The 22,692-nt window shown below is 38.2% G+C and overlaps 1 long non-coding RNA gene across 1 annotated transcript; it reads right to left on the bottom strand.

The window, feature by feature from the left end:
- Positions 1 to 18,239: 18,239 nt before the first annotated feature.
- On the bottom strand, positions 18,240 to 22,410 carry LOC310881053. The gene is made up of 4 exons (XR_014572081.1): positions 21,954 to 22,410; positions 20,507 to 20,611; positions 19,984 to 20,070; positions 18,240 to 19,093 (listed from the first exon to the last, which is right to left on the bottom strand). It is a non-coding gene; the product is annotated as an uncharacterized lncRNA (long non-coding RNA).
- Between the last annotated feature and the right edge of the window lie 282 nt (positions 22,411 to 22,692).

Here is a 22,692-nt window from a genome sequence, read left to right as displayed (position 1 = left end):
CAAGCATGTGTTCCTGAACATCAGTGCAATAGCAGGATGGAGAAAAACAACATTTAACACAACTCCCTGTGTATGTTTCTCATCATTAAACAGTTGAAATCCACGCGTCAGCTATGATGCAATTCAGTAATAGTGCCTCCTCTTTTTCTCATATACATATGTTATGAACACTACTGTTTTCTCACTTATTGGTAAACCTGCCTAATCATGTCCTTAAAAGGTTAAATGGGACTTTTCTGTTAAATTTTCCACTGGGTTTTAGATATTACTAAACACATTTCTTCTATGGACAGAACTTCACATTTCCTTGTCCCAAATGAACACTTCTCCCCAGGGGATCACTGTATATAAAGACATCAGCACTTCTGTCCTCCAGGTGAGATACATGATGGAAGTCCTCATTTGGAAGTCTTGCCATAGTTAGGTATGAGACAGACACTGGGTGGCTGAGCATCAATTGTTTCTGCAGAACAGTAAGAACTTGAGTAACTCCAGTAAGAACTGTCTAGAAACTGAGGTGCCAAGGGGCTGTAAACACCTAAAGAAACTCCGGAGGGTTTTGTGAAATCCTTAATGTGATTTAGACACCTTGACAACTAGCTAGGTAAAGAGTCCTGCAGTGAATCCAGCTTTTTGTCCCAGTTATTTTATCATACTTGTAAATCTTAAGCTAAATAGGGAAATGGTAAGGCAGTAGCCTTGCCTCTGAGGATAGTCAGTAAGTATATGGTATTCAAACCTACCACTGTTGTTTCTTCTAAAAATTCATTTTGATCTTGTCATCTAACACCTCTAAAGCTCTTATGGTTCTTATCAAAGGTTATTGAAATGTTAGTTTTAGGAAAGATAGGCTGCCTAGAGCTTTTTTTGATGAGCAGAATGACCCTCTAGCTAGGCTAATTCACATGAGTTCTATCTGACTTTAGGAAACATAAATCCACATTTCTAATTAATATAGTCGAAATGGCTAATTTACTAGGAGCTGGAAAATTCAAACCTGCAAGACAAACACAAGAGTAAATATATTTTTTGTCCTTTTCATGATAAAATTCACAGTAACTGTGCAGATACAAGGGTACAAACCACAGGTGTGTGAGTATTAGCAAGAGGAAAATGGATTAAAAATCTAACAGCAATTCCTGGAAATATTTTCCTGCTAAGATGCTTCCGTCATGCTGCAATAAGATCTACAGATAGCTCCCTCCCACTTCCAAAAAGAGCAAGTGATCTTGCACATTTATAACAGCAAGTCATGATTTCCATCAACCACGTCAGTTTGAATGCTCATATCCTATTGGTTTCTTAGTTAAAAGTTATATTGGGCCAAACTATTTGCACATTTCTAAGACAAATCTACTGTTATAGCACCAAAGATACATCCCCATTACAGCATAGGGCTTAGCTATTTCAGGAATGAAGAGTTTTAAGAGCTCCCCAAGGTTAAATACAGCATCCTATGTGCAAGCTGAGTTGCTATGGTGACATTGCTTCATACTTGCATCACTCACTTGTTTAATACAGGCCTATGGCCTTCTGTTTTCTAATCGCTGATGAACTATCAAACTGACCTAGATTAACTGTACATAGGTGACGTGAATCATATTTCAGAATCCCAAAGTGAATATGATACAATTAAACCTGAGGAAATACACCACCATAAACAAAACTCTGTTAAGATAGATTTTAGGTTAAAACAGCACTGTTGAAGCAATATTGCTGCAACCTAATAGACACAAAATATGTTCCAGGAGGTAAAGCTGGAATTAGGAGTCACAGTTACAAAAGCAAAACATCACATGTCAGGAAATAACATTGTTCTCAGTAAAAAATCCTATCATAAGAAAGTCTGGAGATTTCTAAGCTTTTGATCTCAGTCCTTTGTGTCATCTTGGTTTTCATTCACTGGCAGTTGAACCTCACCATCTATCCCTTGGAAACAAAAAAACCCCATGCCTCATCAGATAAAATGAATTATTAATTATTAGTAATATTTTTTTTCCTTTTTCCTTCTTTATTTTTTGCACAGTTTTTTATATCTTTATTTAGAATTCAAAAAGTGTGATGCCGTTTCAGAAACCTATCCAAGCAAACAATATATGATGCCTCCTCTATGTCCCTGATAGTGATCTTGAGAGATGGCAGCTGATTTTAGGCATTAAATAAGTACACAGCTTCTGGATCAGGATCTTGACAGGGATCACAGCTCTTCACACAAATAACACTTCGGTTTTGTTTTGTCTCTAGTTAGAAATTATCACAAGATATGTAAAAAGTTAAATTTTTCTAAAACTTTAACTGTTAGGTATTTTATTTTAGGAAGAGTACTGAGATATTTATGTTGTGCTGGGGAGAAATAATGTTTTTAGGCAGCTGGTGCAATTAACTGGTCCTGGCGCATCATTAACAGGCAAAATGTAACTAGAGAAGACACTTCTCAAAGATCTTTTTATGCATATCAAGAAAAAAAAAAAAAAAGGGCTTTGATTGCATATTTTACAAGCTTCATAACATCCTGTAAAGGAAAGCTGCTCTGTTTCTTCTTTTCAGCATCTGGGCTTTTCCCTTAAGGTTCTGCCACTCGGTATCCTTTGCTACCCAGTGACTTCTGGTCAAACACAGGCTGAAAGAGACAATCTGAGATGTATATTTCATTCGTTGTCACTTGATGAAAATTCTTCCGGAGCAATACTTTCTTTGTTTGTTTGTTTCGTTTTTCTTTTGACTGGCATTAAAAATATGATACAGCTCCCTCAATATAAGCATGCAGAACCATTTTGTTTATGACTGTTTCACCTGATTAGGCGTATCCAGGCATGATTTTTATTTGTTGCAACAAGCATAATGTGTTAAATATTTTCCAAACAATAACTACCTTTCTTCTGAGAAAGTCATAATTTAAACCCAGAAAAGTAAGTGCTGGTCTTGGAAGAGGAACAAAATGAGATAACTGACATGCAAAAAATACTTGACTCTTCTGCCAAGCTATCTGAAGTGAGAGGGAACCTTATGAGGTCAACATATTCTTGTCCCCAGGATGCTGTTCATTACGTTTGCTGGGAATACTAAGATAAAGGTCACTTTTTTTCTTAATTTCAAAGTTTCTGTAGCTAATGCTTATAGAAGAATAACTTAATACACTCTACTCTGTTGTGCTATTGAAAAAGTCCGTAATGCATTTGGAATGTTCCTATGCAGTGAGTGAGGAATGGATAGACTGAGATATCAGATTCACAATAGACTGAGAAGTGTATTTTAGGAAAGGCATTCTTTAAAATACTGCAGATTTCAGTTTTCAGAACATCTAGTTCCATCCCTTAATGTGAGTCCCTCTGGAGACCTGAGGAGTTTGTAGTTCAGATACTAAGATAAAATACTTTCTGTGAAATATGTGGGTACATAGCTCCTTATCAGAAATTAAGTAGGGAATTATTATTTGAGACAGGAACAAAAATTACAATTATTAAAAATTAAAGCTGTTGTCTTCATTGTCTGACGCTTATATGTCACACACTGCAATCTAATAGCCAGAGTTTTGAAACCTCGATTCCTAACCTTGTTAGCATATATCCTGTAGTAAATTGAAAGAGGTCCTTAAAAACGTTGATGCTAATTACCAGAGAACTGTGGCAGGCAGAGAATGGGCTATTTGCTGGGGAGGGAGTAAGCATGTGTATGCAAATGTAGTAGTATCACTGTACCCTTTAAGGACAAGGTTTGGGAATTAGTCAGCCCAAACGTATTGATTACCAAGTACGCTAGTCCCAAGAGAGAACCAGTGAAATGCAGATCTAATCCCATATTTGCGGTAAATGTAAAATACCCCATCTGAAGAGGCCTCAGGATGAATTCTAAAAATTACCAGGGGAAAAAGATCATTTTATCTGTCACTACACGAAAAATTTGCTAGTAATTTAGACAAGCTATGAGAAACAAACCATGTTTACGTCTGAGAGAGGAAATGGCTGTAAAAGGGGTATTAACATTTCCATACTTGGGAAAGCAACCTATGAGGAACAGCCTCATAATATATTAAATGTATTGAATATATCTAATATATTCAATATATTCAATATTAAATATATATTAAATATATTAAATATTAAATATTTATGATAGTATTTACCAGACATTTTATAAATGAGTATTTTTGTTTGCTTTGAATTTAATCTGTCTTAGACCATAGATTCAGCATAGCTGAGTAAAATTAAAATATACCAATCTTATAAGGATGTAATTACTATTAATTAGTGTCAGTGTCCTGGACTATACTCAGAGAAATACAAATATTTTGCTCCAGAATATTCAAAAAGTACCAATGAGATGTCTGGGGAGCTGGAACAGGGAAAGTATTCTGAAGACCAGCATTATCCATACAACTTTTCTGTTACAGAGAAGTTTCCTGGAAAGAGAACTAAAGCCTTGCAGGTTCAGGAGAATGTCAAAGTGATGCACTTATAGGGCTCATAGGGAGGATGAGCTATGAATCTGTTGTAAGGATACTCAACCTTTGGCACTTTAATGGACAGTGGAGAGTGACATTATGGATTTGCAGCATGTAACTTCAGTTAAATGTAAGCTCCTGTTCTGAATTCTGGTTTGGCAGAACTGACCTCTGTCTACTGACTACAGAGAGAGGGGAGAAAATCTGACATTTTAATGCAGTTTGTTACCAGCTCAACAGGTACCACTGAAGACTGAGAAGAAAATTAATGTAGTGATTTCAGTACCATTCCAATAGTGAGTTTTCGCATTAAGAACTGCAGAATTGTTACTGATTTTCCATATAAAGACATGAAGGCTGGCTCTCACCTTTTTTAAGGCTGGTCTTTCTACATCTGGTTGGATAGATGGCTAAGGAACAATACAGGGCAATGTGAGCAGTCACTGACAGTGTTACACCTATCCAAGAGATAAACACAGCATGACAGTCTCCAGAGTTTTCAGCTTGGTAACTTTCAAAAGCATTTCAATCTCTGACAAAAATTTCAATAAAACAGAATTCTTCGGGTTAATGCCAGAAATTTTGCATCACGGTGAACAGTTAGTACCAAAATCAGACTCCCTGCTGCCTTCCAGTGTAAAAATAACTCAATACTTCTGAGTACACTACAGAAGACAAAGCACAAAACAGTTTTTTAAAGTTAATGAGGTACTTACTAGAAGCTAGAAGAGATGTATTTCTAACAATGTATTTAAATGGTAAGTCATGGGATGGATGTGTACCTCTTCTACATTTTCTGTTTCACAGGCACTACTTCTAAAAATTACATGGACCTAACTGATATCCACATAAATTCCTTCTCACTCTAATGAATTAGGCAGATACATCTTAGAGCAAACAAACAAAGAGAAAATGGCATTTAAAATTTATGAATTAAGTGATAACATAGTGCATTAGGATTTTATAGTGGGGACTGTATTCTCATGGATTCTGAGAGAGGATGAGTTTTCTGTGATTTCTACCGCCTTACCTACAGAATCTTACGTAAAAGTGGACCCTTCCACCCTGGTTGCGTTACAGAAAACTCTGGGGACTTACTAAAAGGCAAGAAGCATCTTTAAAGAATATTGTCAGGAAAGCAGAACTTTGAAGTCATTACTGTGTAAAAAGACAGTCCTTGCTTGAAATACTTCCCCTCTTGATAAACCAGACACAGGAAAACAGATTAACAGTATTTACACTGAGATTTGCTGAGGTCACTGAGGAAGGCTGGTAAAGAGCTGGGAATGTGATTTCATTAGTTGTTACACCAGCCCTCCTCTGCAATTATAAGTTTCTGCTGAGAAATACCTGCTCTTAAATGAATTATGAGTTAATTAGCTTTCAGAAGGCTGACTCAGAAAGTTCAGAAACTGTAGCCCACCAATTTGAAACAGAGCTCTCAGACATAGGATATTAATTGTAACAGAGAAAAAAAAATTCTTTTAACTCTCTTTTTTGAAAGAATAGACAAATCAAGACACGTAACTAGTTTCCAAAGCAACAGTAACTAAGAGAAACCAGTCATGTTTTTTTTTGTTAGCTCTTTGACAATAGGGTTAATAAATTGAGGCATGAACTATCCTATCCAAATGCATACAGGCATTGCCATGATTGACGATTAAATATTTTATATTATAAAGGGAATTACAAGAATATCATTAGCATAAGACAATGTAAAGAACATCATGCAACATACTTCTCAATTGAAGCAAGTGTTAAAAAAAAAAATAATATATGCTTTACTTCATAGCAGATATAAATGGTCAATTTGGGGATCAATTATATTTTAATATTGACAGTAGTATCTTGGTAATGAAGTGTAAATAGCTTCTTATTACCCAACTGAGAGATTAGGCAAATGGAAAATTAAAAGCTGGAAGCAGATCTCCTGGGCATTGCCAGTGACGAAGAGTTCAAGGGACTGACACCTTGCATAAAGACAAACATTTGCTGGAACCTGACTTGTGTCTTTAGCATATATGCAAATGTCAAAGAATCCATGCATGTTTTTACAATTCAGAGCAGAGCACCATATTTGGTCAGCAGGGGGTTTATGCTTTTAACAGCTTGATGAAAATATTCCTATTGAAGCAGTATTTTTTGCAGAAAACTGGACATTGATTTTTTGAGGTTTTCTTTTCATGCTCAATTTAATTTTTCTATGAAATATGAAAATTTGAAAGATAAAACATTTTCTCCAAAACTTCAACTTTTTTTTTGTTTTGAAAGGCAATCAAATTTCCTCTGAAATTCATTATCTCCCCATCTACATCATTTTCTTAGGTTGTTCTCCTAAGCATCTCTCTCTTGGTGTCATTAGGAACGCCTAGGAATTTGGCATGATTTAGATGATCAGACACAGGATAAATGGTGAAAGTGGATCAAAAAGAGAATTAACTATGACTTGTAAAATATAGATTATGGTAGTGATTCTAAATATTTAATTTTTAGACAAATATATATATTTTATATTAAAAAATGTCACTGAAAAGCTTTCATAGAGTATGTGTGTGTGCACATAGGTATTGTTTTCAACATTTCTGAAAAATACAACTAACTATATTTTATCCAACTAACCATAGTATTCATCACTAGTTACAGCTGTCCTGTGAAGCCACCTAACCTACTGGGCACACACATAACACGGGTGATGGAAACTTCTATACAGAATACTTCAAAATCACAAAAAGTGAAGAAACACCTTTCCTCTGATAACTTGGGGAATTCCAGCAGCTACAGTGTCAAGCTATATAACTGTGCTGTATCCTGTCCATTACAGATCTGGCTTCTTAAAAAAATATGATCTGTGTGACTATCCATCAAATAAATGACTCAGTCCTGCAGAAGCCTACCGAAAACAATAGGCTCATCTGTGTTCTGCCCTAGCTTTTAAGACCTGTCTGGTCTTGAATCCAAATGTTATCCCATGGGTACTTCAATTGCCACATGCAAGATTTCATCAGTAAATAACTAAAGGTGTCCCAGATTTTCATGATCAGGATTCTCTTGCATGGGATCCCTCTTTCTCCCTCCTGGATCATTTGTATGATGCTCCCTTCTGCATCTCCTGCCTGTGCCTCTACTGGCTCAGCTATTACTGGCAGCTGGATTAGCTCAGGGACTGGCAGCAAGAGAAAGGACAAATGAGACAAAAACCATCTCCAAAGCCCACCTTGTCATGAAAGGAAGTGTCTGACCTTTCCCCTCCACTTGAACACCCCCCCACTGTATTCTGCCAAGCTCCAGGGATATCACTTTAGTATGAATGGGACCTCATGCATGTCCCTGGGAGGTGGGTTAGCTACTTCTGTGCTGCGTGGCAGCTGCCTGGCCCTGAAGGCTCCATACTAGAACTTTTCTGAGACCTGAGTCATGCATATGAGAGACAACCTTCTCAGGTGGCTTTGTGGCCAACAGTGTGTGGGCTTTTGTAGGAAGCCTGTCATCCTGGTGACAGTCACCCCATGGCAGCACAGGTTGGAAGGCTATCAGGCCTAGCTGGGCTCAGGGGCCAGGCAGAACCTGCACACAAGGACCTGTCAAACATGAAAGTCTAGGGCTTTTGGGCCTCATGCACCAGGCCAGAGGTTGAAAGGGTGTTGGTGCGGGGGACAGGCCTGCCCTGCCATGCAAGATGAGCTCAATGCTTTAGGATGTTTCATGAGGAAGATTGAAGACTGCAAAACTTGTGTTGATACTCAGACATCCTCTTCATAGACACCATCAGTAGCATGTATAAGATTGTTCTTATCCAAGAAAAAAACACCAGGACTTTGTGCCTCTCAGAAAGTACACGCTTGAACTTGTTCTAAAGTGCAAGCTGAGATGAGGTTCTCCTCCAAGCCTGAGCTGGCTCTCCCTAGTCCTGGTACCTGGGGCAATCCTGAGGCTCCCTCATGTGAAGACATGGGAAATTTGGACTCTCAAAGGGCTGGCTAAGCTCAGATTTAAACAGCCAACATACTGGGGCCTTTGCCTTTCACTCTCTTAACAGTCATTTTTCCAAGGTTTAATGTACTTCTTGCAGTAGGAAACCCCTTTAATGTATCAACATGCTGCATGTCTGACAAAGTGTGTTTAGGAAATTGTAAAGCAAAGAATACTGTATAAATGTAACAAAAAGTGCTATCACAGCTACATGCACTTGTGGGACAAAATTAAAGGCAAACAATTGCTGGTTGAGGCCACCGTAACTTGGTAATTGAAATGTAACCCACAGCATCCTTTAAAAAATAAGCCAAATGCTAAAGGCCTTATTTCAAACACTGCTTATTATTTCCTTTGAAGTTTTATGCAAGTAGTGTTTAGTAGAAAAAATGAGCTGGTAATTTAGGATTTTTCCCACTGTTTGTGTACAATTTTCTTTTTAAAACGTAAAGAGAAAAGGAAACAAAGGTTTCATGAGAGAACAAACTGAAATATGAGAACTTCTGTGGGAGACTGAAATAGCAGCAGGATTAAAAGCAGAAAATACATGCATCCCACAGGCTCCTTTCTTGCCTCAGAGGCCTCTCATTCAAGCACTGACCAGGACCAGTGTAGCTTAGTTTATGACATCTGACAAGCTCAAAGTCTCTGCCTGTGAGACAGCATTAGGTATTTTTTAATGCATTCTTTGAAGCTCTAGGCAACAATAAAACAGTATTAGGAATGAAATTCAGTTCTTCCAAATTTGTTCAGTGCTGCATCTATGTCAGGGTAGAGGTAAATTTAAATCTGTGTATATGTTGACATGGACATGTGTATAAAACATTGAAATATGTATTTATCACAGAATTGGTAAGATCTGCTGTTTATATTGGGGAACCATATAATTTCAGAAGGACATGTAGTATGATACTTGTATCTTCTTGTTTTACAATGCTGATTGGCAATATATATCATTTTTGTTAATTACATTTAACAGTTATTCATAGCATGTTAACTTAAATAGCTTTCTTTTAAATTAAATAGCTTCATTTTTTAAGGATTTGGGGGAATTTTTAAGTATTTGAAGAAGAGAATGGATTTTACGACTTGTTTCAGCACCACTAGAATCAATAATTTCTCCTCAACGTCAATGTCTGCAGGACCAAAGCACTAGAATCCAAATGGCTAACAGCTATCATCTTGCCCTCTAGTGGAATTTCTTTAGAGCTATCACTTGAATAAAACCCATATAGACTAGAGCATTTTAAATTTATGGGGAAAAAAAATAATAATTTATGTTGAAGCTGGAGAAGCAAATAGATGTAAAAATGTCCAACTTTTCTAATTTTTTCTTAGCACAGCAAGCATGATAAGGCTATTACAAAACTCTGAAAACTTCACAGGAATGTTTGCAATAGAAGATCAGGCAATGCTGGTAGATTGATTTGTTTTGTTAGTAAACAATACCCCACACTTTTTCAGCTTCTTCTGAAGCTTCCCATGTAGGGACTATGATGTCAGACTTTTTTGATCACTGAATATCTCTCAGTTTTGCAAGGGATGTGAGCAAAGTTTCAAAACAAAAAACAATCTTGACTGCAGGAATTTCTGCCTGCAATTTTTGCTGGTATCTCTACAGGTTGCTGATAGGATACAGAGGGAAAATGCTGAGATTCAAACCTTCCAATGAAGTGAAGATGACACAGGTCATTTTATGCTCCTTGGGGAAAGAAGGTATTTGTCAAAGCACCAGGCAAGTTGTGCTGAAGCTAATTCATAGCAGAGTAAAGGGATGCTGCATTGGTCTTATCTACTTCATATGCAGCTTATGCAGTATGCCATATACTACTTATCATGCAAAATATTTTGGTATCTGCTTGCACTGTTCTGTGTGTCAAAAAAAAAAAAAAGAAGGCTGAGGGCAAGTAATGAGAAAGACAAGTTCTCAGACTCTGGAAGAGAGGCACTGAAAACTGAGGGAATTAGATTACTAGAGATGATTCTAAACCACAAAATCTTGATCTATAATAAAAGTGGTTTTAAACACATATTTTGGCTCATTCTGGTGCAGAGATGGTCTTAGGAATTCATAACATGAAGAAACAGAAAGCAACTAAACCATAGAGGTTTGGATTCAAGCTCTCCTCCAGTTCTTCACTCAGTGATCATAATTTACTTGAATTGACTGTTTACTTCCTTCTTAGTGACTCCATCAGTGTCTTCAGCAGTGTTTTGCATACTAAAATCTGTATGATCTTTTTCTGAAAGCAAAAAGGTATTTTCTTTTTAAGTAAAATAAAAATAATTCTAATGTAGGCTTTCAGAGAAATGTTTTAAATGTTCAAACTTCAGGCACCTAGATTAAACAGCTAGTCTTCCTTCTTTCCCTTTATAGTCCATTGATGTAGATTACTTTTTCTGAAGGTTACTTGGATCAAATACTTTTGATTCTTACCTGAGTTCAACCTTTGGAAAAGCCTATTGCTCTGTTGGCTGCAGGTGGAGCTCAGAGAGATAAGATTTCTCATAAATCACTTATGCATTGGTCTGTACTTTAATTTCTCAAATTTCTTTAAAAGCCAAGTGAAATAAAGCAGTGCCTGCATTTTCAGCCTGAATCTTTATTACAGTTATTATTGAAAAGATGGTGTATGAATCTAGAGAGATGCATTAGGACAGTCCTGGTACTGGAACATCAATTCTGCCCTTGACACTACTCGAAAAATTTCCACTGATGCTAGGGATTTACATGCAGTATGGAGGGAAGAGAAAAATCTTCCTTTAAGAGAGAAATATGCAAACAGTTAATTGGTTAGTTCATTTGTTCAAAAATGAATAAAAGCAGTTTACCTCAGAAGATGGGATTCAGATCTTTTCAAAGCATCAGCCAAGCTACTAAGCTGGTAGATGATTTATTGAATGTCAAACTTAACCACTGTATTTCTGTGCCTGACTCCAGCAATAAAAGCTTTGATCTAATATTTGATCAAACAGATAATATTCTTATAAATTCCAATAAACTTTCTATGTCCTAACTAACTTAACAAATGTTCATATCAGAATAAAAGTTTAAACAACCTATGCTTTCAGAATTTAAATCTACAAGGCCAAAATTTTCAAAAGTGTCTCGTGACCTAGGATATCTCCATTTTCATAGACTGAAGTAAGGATAGTTAAATAGTTTGATCTTTACAGTGTACTAAGTATGCATGCATAAAATGTCTCAACTTAAATCATGATCCACTTCTTTAAAAAATCATTTTTAAAAGTTTTGCATGGACCACATTTGAAGCGCATTTATGTTGGAGGAAACCAATGTATGAGGTTAACTGAAGAGTATGTGTATATATACTTATTTTATATATAATATACGTACATATTATATATTATACTTTTTAATATATGAATGCACAATTTCTTCAAGTGCAATACAGATGAATTATGAGAAGGTTCAGGTCCACCTTTAGTTCTAAATAGTGGTAGCATAGCCAGAACCTTTTCAAAGACATGTCCAAATATCATTCCTGCAGTGAAGCTGGGACTAGTAGAAAATGGAGAAAACGGAGAAAAATAGTCCCTACCCTTAGCACTGTGGCTACTGGCTTGATCACAGAGTTCCTTGATCAAACTCTGATATAATTTATGTGGCACTAGTACTAATTATGCTAAAGGATAGGAAGCTATCCCACAGTTATCCATAAGCTCAAGATAAGAAATATTATTGGACAAAAAAGTGTGGACATCATTTTATATTAACTAAGAAAGAGAGAGGGGAAAATGAGTGTTAAACTTAAAATGGGAGAGGCAAAAAGGAGATTTACAAAAGGCTATAGATACACAAAATTTACCTGGGGTGGTACCTTAGTGATGGATGTGTTTTCTAAAGGCTCTGCAATGAGCTGAATTTCACTGAAAGTGCTTAGCATATTTCCTTCTACCTGTATTGGTTGCATAAGTGTTCCTTGATTCCCCTATGACCCTGGCAAAGTCACTGGGGTCATGTGGAGCTCAGAACTCCATGGTGAGCTCTGTGGCTCCAAAGGTGAAAGCCTACACAAAAAAGACAGTAATGGACTTGCTTGGTATGAGCTGTAGGGCAGAAAGGGCAGCAGTCTGTCTCTCAAGTCCTGGACTCAGGAGACAGATTTAACCTTTGGCAAATTGAAGTCTTTAGGGACCTTTGTTTCAGTTTTGTGGGCTGTATTTCTATGAGCAGAGCAAGACATTATATAGCACAGAAATATAGGACAAGTGATTACTGTGTGCCAGATCTGTGGAGAGAGGGTGGGAAGTGTTCATCTGCATATGCTATAACAGGTCATTAAATGCAGTAAACTGCCTGCAAAATTTACATAGTGGAAAGAGGGCATTTCGTTTTTTCCTCCCTGAAAGAGACAAAGAATGCTGAATACATATCAGCACTCATCAACTTAAAAGGATTCTGTTCACTGCAGGAGAAGTACCTGGTAACACTTTAGTGGGGCCAGGCTTTTGCTGTGTGCTCATCAGCTTCCCTGGGGCTCTTAATACTGGAGATCAATAAAATGTATTCCTGGACTAGAAGAACATTTCCTCCAAGATTTTATGCAGCAAATCCTCTGCTACATTGGCTCCACATATGTTAAACTTTTGTAGAATCATGTACATGTAAGAGAAAATATCAGAACTGAGACCTTCCATGTGACTGTGAACAGCTGAATGGAATGTTTTAATTGAATTGTCAGGATGCAGGATTTCATTGTCAGAAAATATCATAATATCATAAAATAAAGCTTTGCCATCTAACTTGGGTGATCCTAAGTCTTTTGCCGTTTAACATTTAAACTATGTCAGAAAACTGACAGACATTTCTATTTCCACCAGAAGTTATTTCTCCAAAAAGGTCCTTAAGAAATTTGCTTTCTCTTGCATGTAATTACAGCATATAATTATTTTAAAGCAGAAAGAATTCCAGTGCATTTGCACATCCCCTTTTGACAGCAGTCATCTTGGATTTTAGTAGCAATTACTCAGATTGAAAGGGATGTGTTATTGTAATTGACTCCTATTTATATGCCCCAAAATATCATTTGGTGTGGGTGGCGGGGGAACCTCCACCAACAAGCTGATTTGTTCCGTTACTACATGTTCTTTGAAATTATAAACAGCCTGAATAAATGAATCTGCCATATGTCTATACTCAGCCATTCTCCATTTGGTTGAATGTACAATTCCCATTTTTTAGAGCTCTGGATTTTACTCTCTCGAATCCTGTTGAATGGAGACTCAAGTAAATCCAATGATCTGAAGCCAAACGGGTCAATTATGATCATACATCTGACCTACCATATCACATATAATTCTAGCTAGTCAAGCCCAATCAACTTCTGGTTGAAGCAAAGCAGGCTATATATTTAAGGAGAATATCCACCATTTTAGTCAGCTGAAGAAAGCCTGAGTGTAAGGGGCAGACTACCAATCATTTTTATAAAAAACAAACAAAACATAAACCAGTAGCAGATGTAGCTACGCAATCTTACCAGCAGAAAATGACACTTTGGAGTAATGTTGAGATAAACTAAATTTTTTGCAGCCATGCACTGTGTTAGGAGTATATCCTTAGATACTGTAAGACGTTGCTGGAGAATTTCATGTCCTCTGTGTGTCCTCTTCTTTCCTCTCTCCTGCAGTCACAAAAAAAAAAAAAAAAACATTACTTTTTCCATAAAGTAAAGGAAATGATGAGTACAAGGGTAGCGTGGCAGGTCAGGTAATGTGGCATGTTGACTGAGGCTAACCGACATGCAGCAGTCAGGTCAGCATCCTGCAGAAATATTTTTGGTCCATTCACCAATTGCTTGGGAAGAAGAATCCCTCTAGCAGGGTCAATACCTTTTCCGGCTTAACATTACATCAAAGCACAAATACAAATGTCACTGTGTTATCCACAACTACAGGATACATCACATTAGCTCTACTTCCTAATAAATAAGAACAGCTATAGTCAGGTAAGATTTGACCAGGCCTTAAGCACTACCATTGTGGGACGTCCTGGTTCTGGCGCTATTTTTCTTAAGTTCTGGTACCATTTTTTGATGACATCAGGTCTTCTTTTTCACTCTTTTTCCTCTCTTTCCTTGTACACCATCAGTCACTACATGTTATGAAGAATTGGTTCATTCTATCAGTTTGGGACTTTGTCACAATCTGCCACAAACAGCTGTTGTCACTTTGCATTCCCTGCTGCTCACTGTGGTGTCAGAACCATCTCACTCTAGTTTATATTATCCCTAGACTATTTTCAAGTGGGATTCTTGGTTACAGCATTAGCTTCTCTTCGGTTCCACTCACAAACTTCCTTAGCCTTCCATATTATCTGAATAACAATGCCTGTAACTGGTCAGCCTTCCATATTATCTGAATAACAACGCCTGTCCCTGGTCTATTAAAATGCTTTCTTTTGCTGCCCTCTGTGTAGGGCAGAGCAGCTCTCCAGTGATGAGCTGGGGGCAGCCAGGAGTAGGGGAGGAGATAGACAGGCAGTTTGCCTTGGGGAACATGAAAACCACAGAAGCAGAGCCCTGTAGGAGGGCTGATGACACCCGAAGTACAGGGAACCCATGGGAGCTGGCCTGCAGGTGTAAAGAGATGGTCAGGCGGTGATAGGCACACAGAGGTGAAAGCTAGGATTTCAGAAGGGAAAAGTTAGATCTTCCAAACCGAGATGGACTGGAGTGGAAGGAATTTTTGAGGGGAAGAGGGAGAGGAATTGTTTAGACAGAAAAGTGGAAGATAGAGAAGGCAAGTTTGGTGCAGGTGAAGGCATATGTCAGTCTAAACTCTTACAGCAAAGCACAGGAGGGCCCAGTGTCGGGAAACTTGTGGACTGCTAGTTTTTACACATTGCTCTGTGTATTGGCCACAGAGTAAGGCTGTGATACATCTGAGATTTAATCTTAAATATTGATTTAATCTATTGCAAGGAATTGGGCATTTAATTTTAGCCATTAATCTGTTGGGCAAGGAATCGATTAGACTGGATTCATTATGTCTATCTACCTATTTCAAAGGGCTGCTGTGAGGATTAATTAGTCATCATTTGTAGATTTCTTTGAAGATGCAAATGTAGAACTGTATAGTTAAATGAAATCACTGTACATAAGGTTATGTGGCTTTGATATTCTCCTAAAACACATAATAACATTATATCTACTTCCATTTTTTCTTAGGCATATTTATAATCCTGGATAAGGAATTACATTGACTGTAAAACTTGCCTACATAGTGGTTGCATGAATGAAATCCATCTAATAAATAAAACATTATTAAAATTATAAGGCTTATAGCAATATAAATTAGGTATATATATCAAGCTTACTGTTGATATTCAAAGACAGTGAATCTGAGATAGACCATTGCTGCTTTAAAGTATTGTCTCATCTACAAAAACCAAATCTCTGGCTGCTTTCCAACACTTAGGAACTGTGGCCATGCCCCCATGTTCCTCACAGCAGCAGTGAAACACCACTGGAGAGAAAAGAATCAGAGATTTACACGTGACAAGGTTACAGTCTAATACCTGAGTGGCACCTGAAGGGGTGACATGCCAGCCAATGTGCCCACATCTTACTGTCTTCTCTGGGACAGGCTCAGGACAGCATACATGGGGAGGCTGATGGAATTTACCTATTTCTTATTCAGAGGAACTGAAAGATGATGGTATTCTGGTTGGCTCACAGCTTCAGAAAGCATAAACTATCACCAACATGCTAAGTCAGTAAGACAGTATACATGACATGTATAGACATGGATATATACATATATAGACATATATACAAGATATATATACATATATACACAATATATGTACATATATATACAAGACATATATACATATATAGACATATATACAAGACGTATACTAAGACAGTATACATTAGTCTACACATCATTGTCTCAGGCTAAGTGAGGTAATGTCAATGGTGGAACCATGTCTTTGAATTTCAATGTTTTTTTAGGTTCTGCATACCTACCTACATGTATGTAATGGAAGTTCCTGTGTTCTGCTACGGATTTTCACCACTGTAGAGTACTGAGTAACTTTATACCTATAGCAGCAATAGTTTCTGGTGATAATAAAGAAAGTAGTCAAAAGTCCATCATGGAAAGCTGCAGTGGAAAGTTTCTAAATTAGACTTGTTTTTTTCTTTAATGAAATTCTATTAATTGTTCCTGAACAGACACATCAACCCCACCACCACATAGTTTGCTTCTTTGTAGCTGTTGCTTAGCATTCATATAATTATAACAACATAAATGGTTTTATTTTAAATTGGTTGTTTTCCAAACAGCTTTTTGTGCACTGATTTATTGAACTTGGTGTGGAGGGGGAAACGAGAGGGAGTGTTAGATTCCTTCAGGGTCCAATCATCACACCCAATTTTTCACATCTCCGAAGACCCATACCACCCCTGGTGGGACCCATCTGCTAGCAGGAAATGGTGCCTAGGGCCCTATATTTCTCACTTAAAGTTTCTGAATAGAAACAAAGGCTAGCAGAATGGCTGAAAAGAAGAAAAAGATACCTATGTTAATGTTTACCTATCTTGAGATGACATTCAGAAAGCTTCCTGTGTTCTACTGAACTGTCAAGGCCGTGCCTCGATCATGGAGCTCACAATGCTGTCCTTATGCCAGTTCATCATAACCTGTGAAAGCAAACTTAAAGAAGACCTCAAACGGGGAATGCTTGTTTCCTCCTTCCTTTATTATTTGTTTGGGTTAATTCTTCCCTCTACAGACTCTCTTGCTTTGCCCTTCCCACCCCAACTCTGGCCTCTGCCGAAGAATTATGGATTCTTAATTTATTCAGGCAGCAATGTCAATACTCACTCCCCCAAAATCTTCACTGCTTTCACCACCTCAGAAAAGGCCTGTGTCGCTGTTGAAGCCAGCTGCTGGCATCCCTCTCCACTCTGCAAGCAGCACCAGTTAATGAGGCCACCCCAGACTCAACCAAATGTTAAAAACATCATTAGCCCACCCTAAGGCAAAATTTTCTCTCTCACTTAGTAAGGGACTGTTCAAATCTCATCATGAAGCCCTCCCATATATTGAAACTTGGATTAGATATAAGCATATAGATATGCCTATATACTTTGCCACACCTTACACAAATATATACCTGCATTACTGGCTCTTGTGTGAGATTGGACGTGGTGATAATTAATCATGTGGAAGTGGTGAGGTTTGGTGTGAAAGACTTTGAAGCAATCTTTGAGTGATTCTGTAACAGACTTATTATTTGCAGGATGTGTCAATAGGTAGTGCATACTTCACACAACTCTTTACGAAGGGGTTTTTCCTCAGGAGCAACGTGAGGAAACCAGTCGGTACTTCCTCTCCTCATCCAGACTGCTTAGTTACAATTCACACGTCTGTCTTCCAAACCCTGTGCATTACAGACACACACAGCTCAGAGATTTCCTGGTCAAATAACCACAGCACGAAAGAATAGAAAATGGGTGCAGAATATTTCAGGCATAAAGGGTCTGGTTTTCTACTTTTTTGTACCTGCTTGGTGTGAGAACAAATGGCTGTAAAAAGCAGGCCAAAAAATTTCTATGTACTTGCCCATTGTATCCAATCTCTACAATCACTCCCTACACCTTCACTGCAAATACAGAGCACAGAAACATGCCTCTGTGGAGGCTGAGAAGAAAGGTGAGGTAAAATGGAACACTGACTTCACAGAAACAGAACCAGGCCTACATAGATGTAAATTGCTATGAAAAAGGCAAAGAATTGGCTTTAGCAGCCTCCAGTGACTGGGCTTAGACACTTGGTCCCTCCAGTTGCTGGGCCCAGGTCCTCTCTCTTCCCATGTGCCTCATGCACAGGCACGCACACGAGGGGCTCTGGTCTCCTCACCGACCCCACAGCCCCTCCAGCAGGTGGCTGGGACCCCAGTCCATCTGGTAGCTGGCTTGTCCAGCAGCCTCACAGAGGCAGATGCACACACTTGGCTCCCAGGTCACGTCAACTACTTGTGTGCAAGTCAAGCTTGATTTTCACAAGTGATCACACAATGATTTAAACCACTCCAGTTGCCAACACCACAGACCCAGGCCCCTGTGCTCCTGTGGTTCCACTCCAGTCACTGGCCTTTTGGACCTCCATACACAGATAAGAAAGTCCCACACTCAGGAAAGTGAAAACTTTTCTTTAATGAAAAGAAAGGACAGTCTATGCTGATCAAGTGCAGGGCATGTACAAACAAGTCTGCTGTCCAGCCATGTGTTCACATGTGACTGCCCCCTCTCAGCCCCTCGTCCCTCTATATTACTCTTTTTTTTCTTTCTTCCCTAAAACACGTCTGTCCCTTCCTCCCCTCAACATCCCACAATAGGTTTTGTGCAAACTCCAAATGCTCTTCCCCTGCAATCCATAATTGTGTCCTATACTTCTAGGCAGTGACCCTCTCAGTCTGTGAGATGCTACAGAGACCCACTCCCATCTTGTGGTCAACACTTTGTCTCTGTGTAACACAGCAGACCCCAGGTCCTGATAAAATTCAGCAGGAAATTGAAGCCTCTGCCTCTTAAATCCATGTTCTCAGCTGCTATATGGCTCCTAGATTGCAGATCTTGCTTGCATCTGACTTACTGTGATAGATTGCTTAGCAAATTCTTGATAACAACGTGGGGAAAAAAAAGTAAAGACCTGCATGAGAAAACAATACACAATATGAAACAATCCACCAGGGTTGTAACCCACCCATCCCCTAAATCCAATGCACTAGCATTGTTCAAAATCTGTTTATAAGAGCATTAGCTGGCATAACCTTTTTGCCAACTTCCTTCATGCTCTTTTTATTTTTATGTTCAAACATTTGCCTTTGGAATCCTTGCACTGCATAGAGGCCTCATGCTGGACAATGTCTAAACCCGGCGCAGCAACTGTACCCTTCTAAACTGAGACTTTCACCAGCTGGAACATTACTGATTAATCACCAATTCAGCATAGCAATGCTATAAACTGAAAAATAGACCTGCTTCAGAAAAGCTGGCATTATAGTTGGCATTGTGTTTTACAATACATACACACATGGTGACTTGATGTACAGTTTCTAAAGCTAAGCATTTTCCCAGAAAGATTTTATCCCTAAGATGTGAGTGATGCATGTTTCAGGAGTTTTTCCTACCCTGAGACAACTTTCAGCTATATATATATGTATCCTGGACATAAAGCCTCCTGTAAAACCAATTTATTTCTGCATAAGAATGGTGCAGCAGAAGAAGGAAGACTGCATTCAAGTCTCTAAACAAGTTTACTTGCAGATACTGGAGATAAGTTACCAGCTCGGCTTCCTCTGGAAACTGAAAACAATTATTTGTCCCTTACCAAACACATTTTCATAACACAATAATGTCATGCTTATATTTTCAGAAAGTCTTGAAGTGCATGTAAAAAATCACCAGCAGGCTAAATCTTTGAAAAGCTCTTTTTTTTTTTTTTTTTTTAATCAAGGGCAATGTGCTGCTTTATCATACTAAGTGCATTTTGGATATTAACAGTATGATGAAGTTTTATAAAAAAGGTCTATTACTTACAATTGTTGCTACTCAAGTGATACTGCTCATTTCATCTCAGTAATCACAGCTCTTAGGCTGAAATTGGGGATCAATATTATACAGAAACTGCAAAAGAAACAGACAAGCCTGTGTATATGTAAGAGCTTTCCAATTTAATATCATGCTTGTATTTCTAACACAATGATAATGTTCCCCAGGTAGAAACTAGAAATCAGATTCAAATCACCATGGATTTGTACATGAACATAATGAACATTGGGTATATTCTTTGAAAAACAGTCATAACACCCTCCTGCCAAAAAACAGCAACACTTTTTTTATTATTTCCTCTATACCACAGCCCCTTTACCATGTGCAGAACAGATCACCTCCTGTTTAAATACCACGATCGTGACTGCAAAATACCAGAGTCAGCCAATACAAAAAACACTTAAGTGCTGTATATGTTCATAATAAAGAATGAAAATATGAAAGCACTTGCAAAAACAGATTGTGCACATCAGCTTCAGGGCAGCAGAGATTTGCACAATGACAGTCGTACCTTGAAATTGTGCTTCCATTTGCAATGGCCTGTTTTGCATAGGAGAGAGCTAACTTCCACACCTGCCTCATCAGTTATTTGACAGAAGAGAAGACAGACTACTTTCTGAAAGATATATAAACACCCTAATATGTCATGTCAGTGTCATCAGGAATGGCAGTAAATATTATTTCAATTCTAACGATATTGTTTCATATTTAATTCTCTATTAATTATCTATTTATTTTTCCTTTAAAAAAATTATATTTATTTAGTTAAAAGACAGACAGTCATGTGAGGCAGATGACAACAGTGCTTTACCTCATGTGTGGTGGTGTACTATGGTCCATACATATGCTCATACACGCCTTTTATCAAATAAAGATATATGGTGAGGGGGAAGGAGGGGAACCTTCCTCAAGGACCAAAAGTACATTGTAAAATTAACTATGAGAAATTGCCTAAAATATAGTTCAGAAATCTGAATTTGGTTTCTACTGGTACAGAGCAGCCTCAGGCAAATCGCTTTGCTTTGCTTCCTGTCTGTAAAATGGAGACATTAATATCTCCTTCGTTCTGCACTGTCTTGGCTATTCACTATGTAAATTCCTTGCAGCCAAGACTTTTTGTCTCTCATACGTACAGAGTTTAGCATAATGAGGCCCTAATACTGACTGAAGTCTTTTGGTATCATTATAGTACCAATATTTAAAACTTAGCTAATTTCTATTTACAGTTCCACCATTGACTTCAGAAGAAATTCTGCTATTTCAGTGAATGTCTATTTGATTCAACTTAAAGATTTAGTAGCTAATTATAGTAATACTTACCAATCATTCTGAGATACGGTAATACTTAATTAAGATGTACAGAACACTTTTACTCCCTACAATAAGTGAAGCATGCAAGTCCAGAGCAGAAGTCGTAGCAGCATTTCTAGCATAAGTTGAGTAAATTATATTTAAAAAATAGCATTATGTTTGGAAATGTTATGCCTTCAGGATGGTTTCAATATTCAATGACATACATACTTTTGCCAATGACTATAAAGGGAAGGAGTGCTTATAAATGACATTTCACTCACTCTTCTTGATATTCAATGTGATGTGGGTGATATGTTAAGTGTTTTTCAGTAAGAACATAAGGGACCAGCAGGAATAGCTTTCAACAGCATTAATCAATAATGCAATAACACAGTGGTTGATAATGAAAAGGCAGCAGTTACTAATGGCTAGCACTGTGCTCCCTGAGACACATCTCTAATGTGCGATACTGGGGAGTGGTGCTAACCCTTCCACTTCATAACTAGTTAAGTGTGCACTCTGACATAAGGGCACGTCTGAAGGCCTTTACACTATCCCTCCCAGCTCCTCAAGCACTACAGAATTGTTAAGCTAACCTGCACTTTCAGACATCCAACATACCCATCCAAATACCCCAGAAATCACAGAGCATGAGATATCTGTACCATTCATCAGTGCAGAGGGGCAGTCAGGCCCTGGACACATGATCATGGTAATCCAAGGACAGCAATTCTGTCTGAGTTTAAAAGGAAAAACAAACAAACAAACACACACACATAAAAACTAACCATCCAAAAAAAAACAACGACAAACAACAACAAAACAGTGAGCATAATGCAACTTCTTGGTGCAAAACAGATCTGTTTCAAACAAAAAGCTTTACTTATGGGAATACCTGTTCAGACAAGGGATACATCTTGTCATGTCCCAAAGCCCTGTTGTTTGTGTGTGGAGGTGTTTTCAGTGGTGTTCCCCAATTTATACCATCAGTGGAAACAGTAAGTCAACCAAAGGGTGTCTTCTTCTGCCAGTCATTCTTACCCCTATAGTCCTCTGGAGCTGTATTCTCCCTCTCCTCCAGCTGCTCCTTGTGCAGCTCCCAGGGTGCAGAGCATGCTGATACCTTCTTCACACCAAAGGGCTCAACACCAAGCCCAGCACTGATGCCAGCTGTCTGCTTGAGTGAATCACGAGCTACCACAGCTGGGACAAGCAAGCTCACTGAAGCCATTTTGTCTCCCCATGAGCTGACTGGCTTCAATATCCGAAGAGTAACAGTTAAAAAAGACTTCACTATAAAGAATCTCAAGTGCCAGCAGAAACACTAAGCAGAAGATGTGAAGAGAGTACCTGAAAGTACCACGTGAAAGTGGAAAGCACATACCCTGGTGGTGAACAAAGATG

This window comes from Anser anser (genome assembly GCF_964211835.1).
Source record: "Anser anser genome assembly, chromosome: 1".
NCBI classification, from domain to species: Eukaryota; Metazoa; Chordata; class Aves; order Anseriformes; family Anatidae; genus Anser; species Anser anser.
Note: the sequence above shows the minus strand (reverse complement) of the source record. Positions and strands in the feature narration are given on the sequence as shown.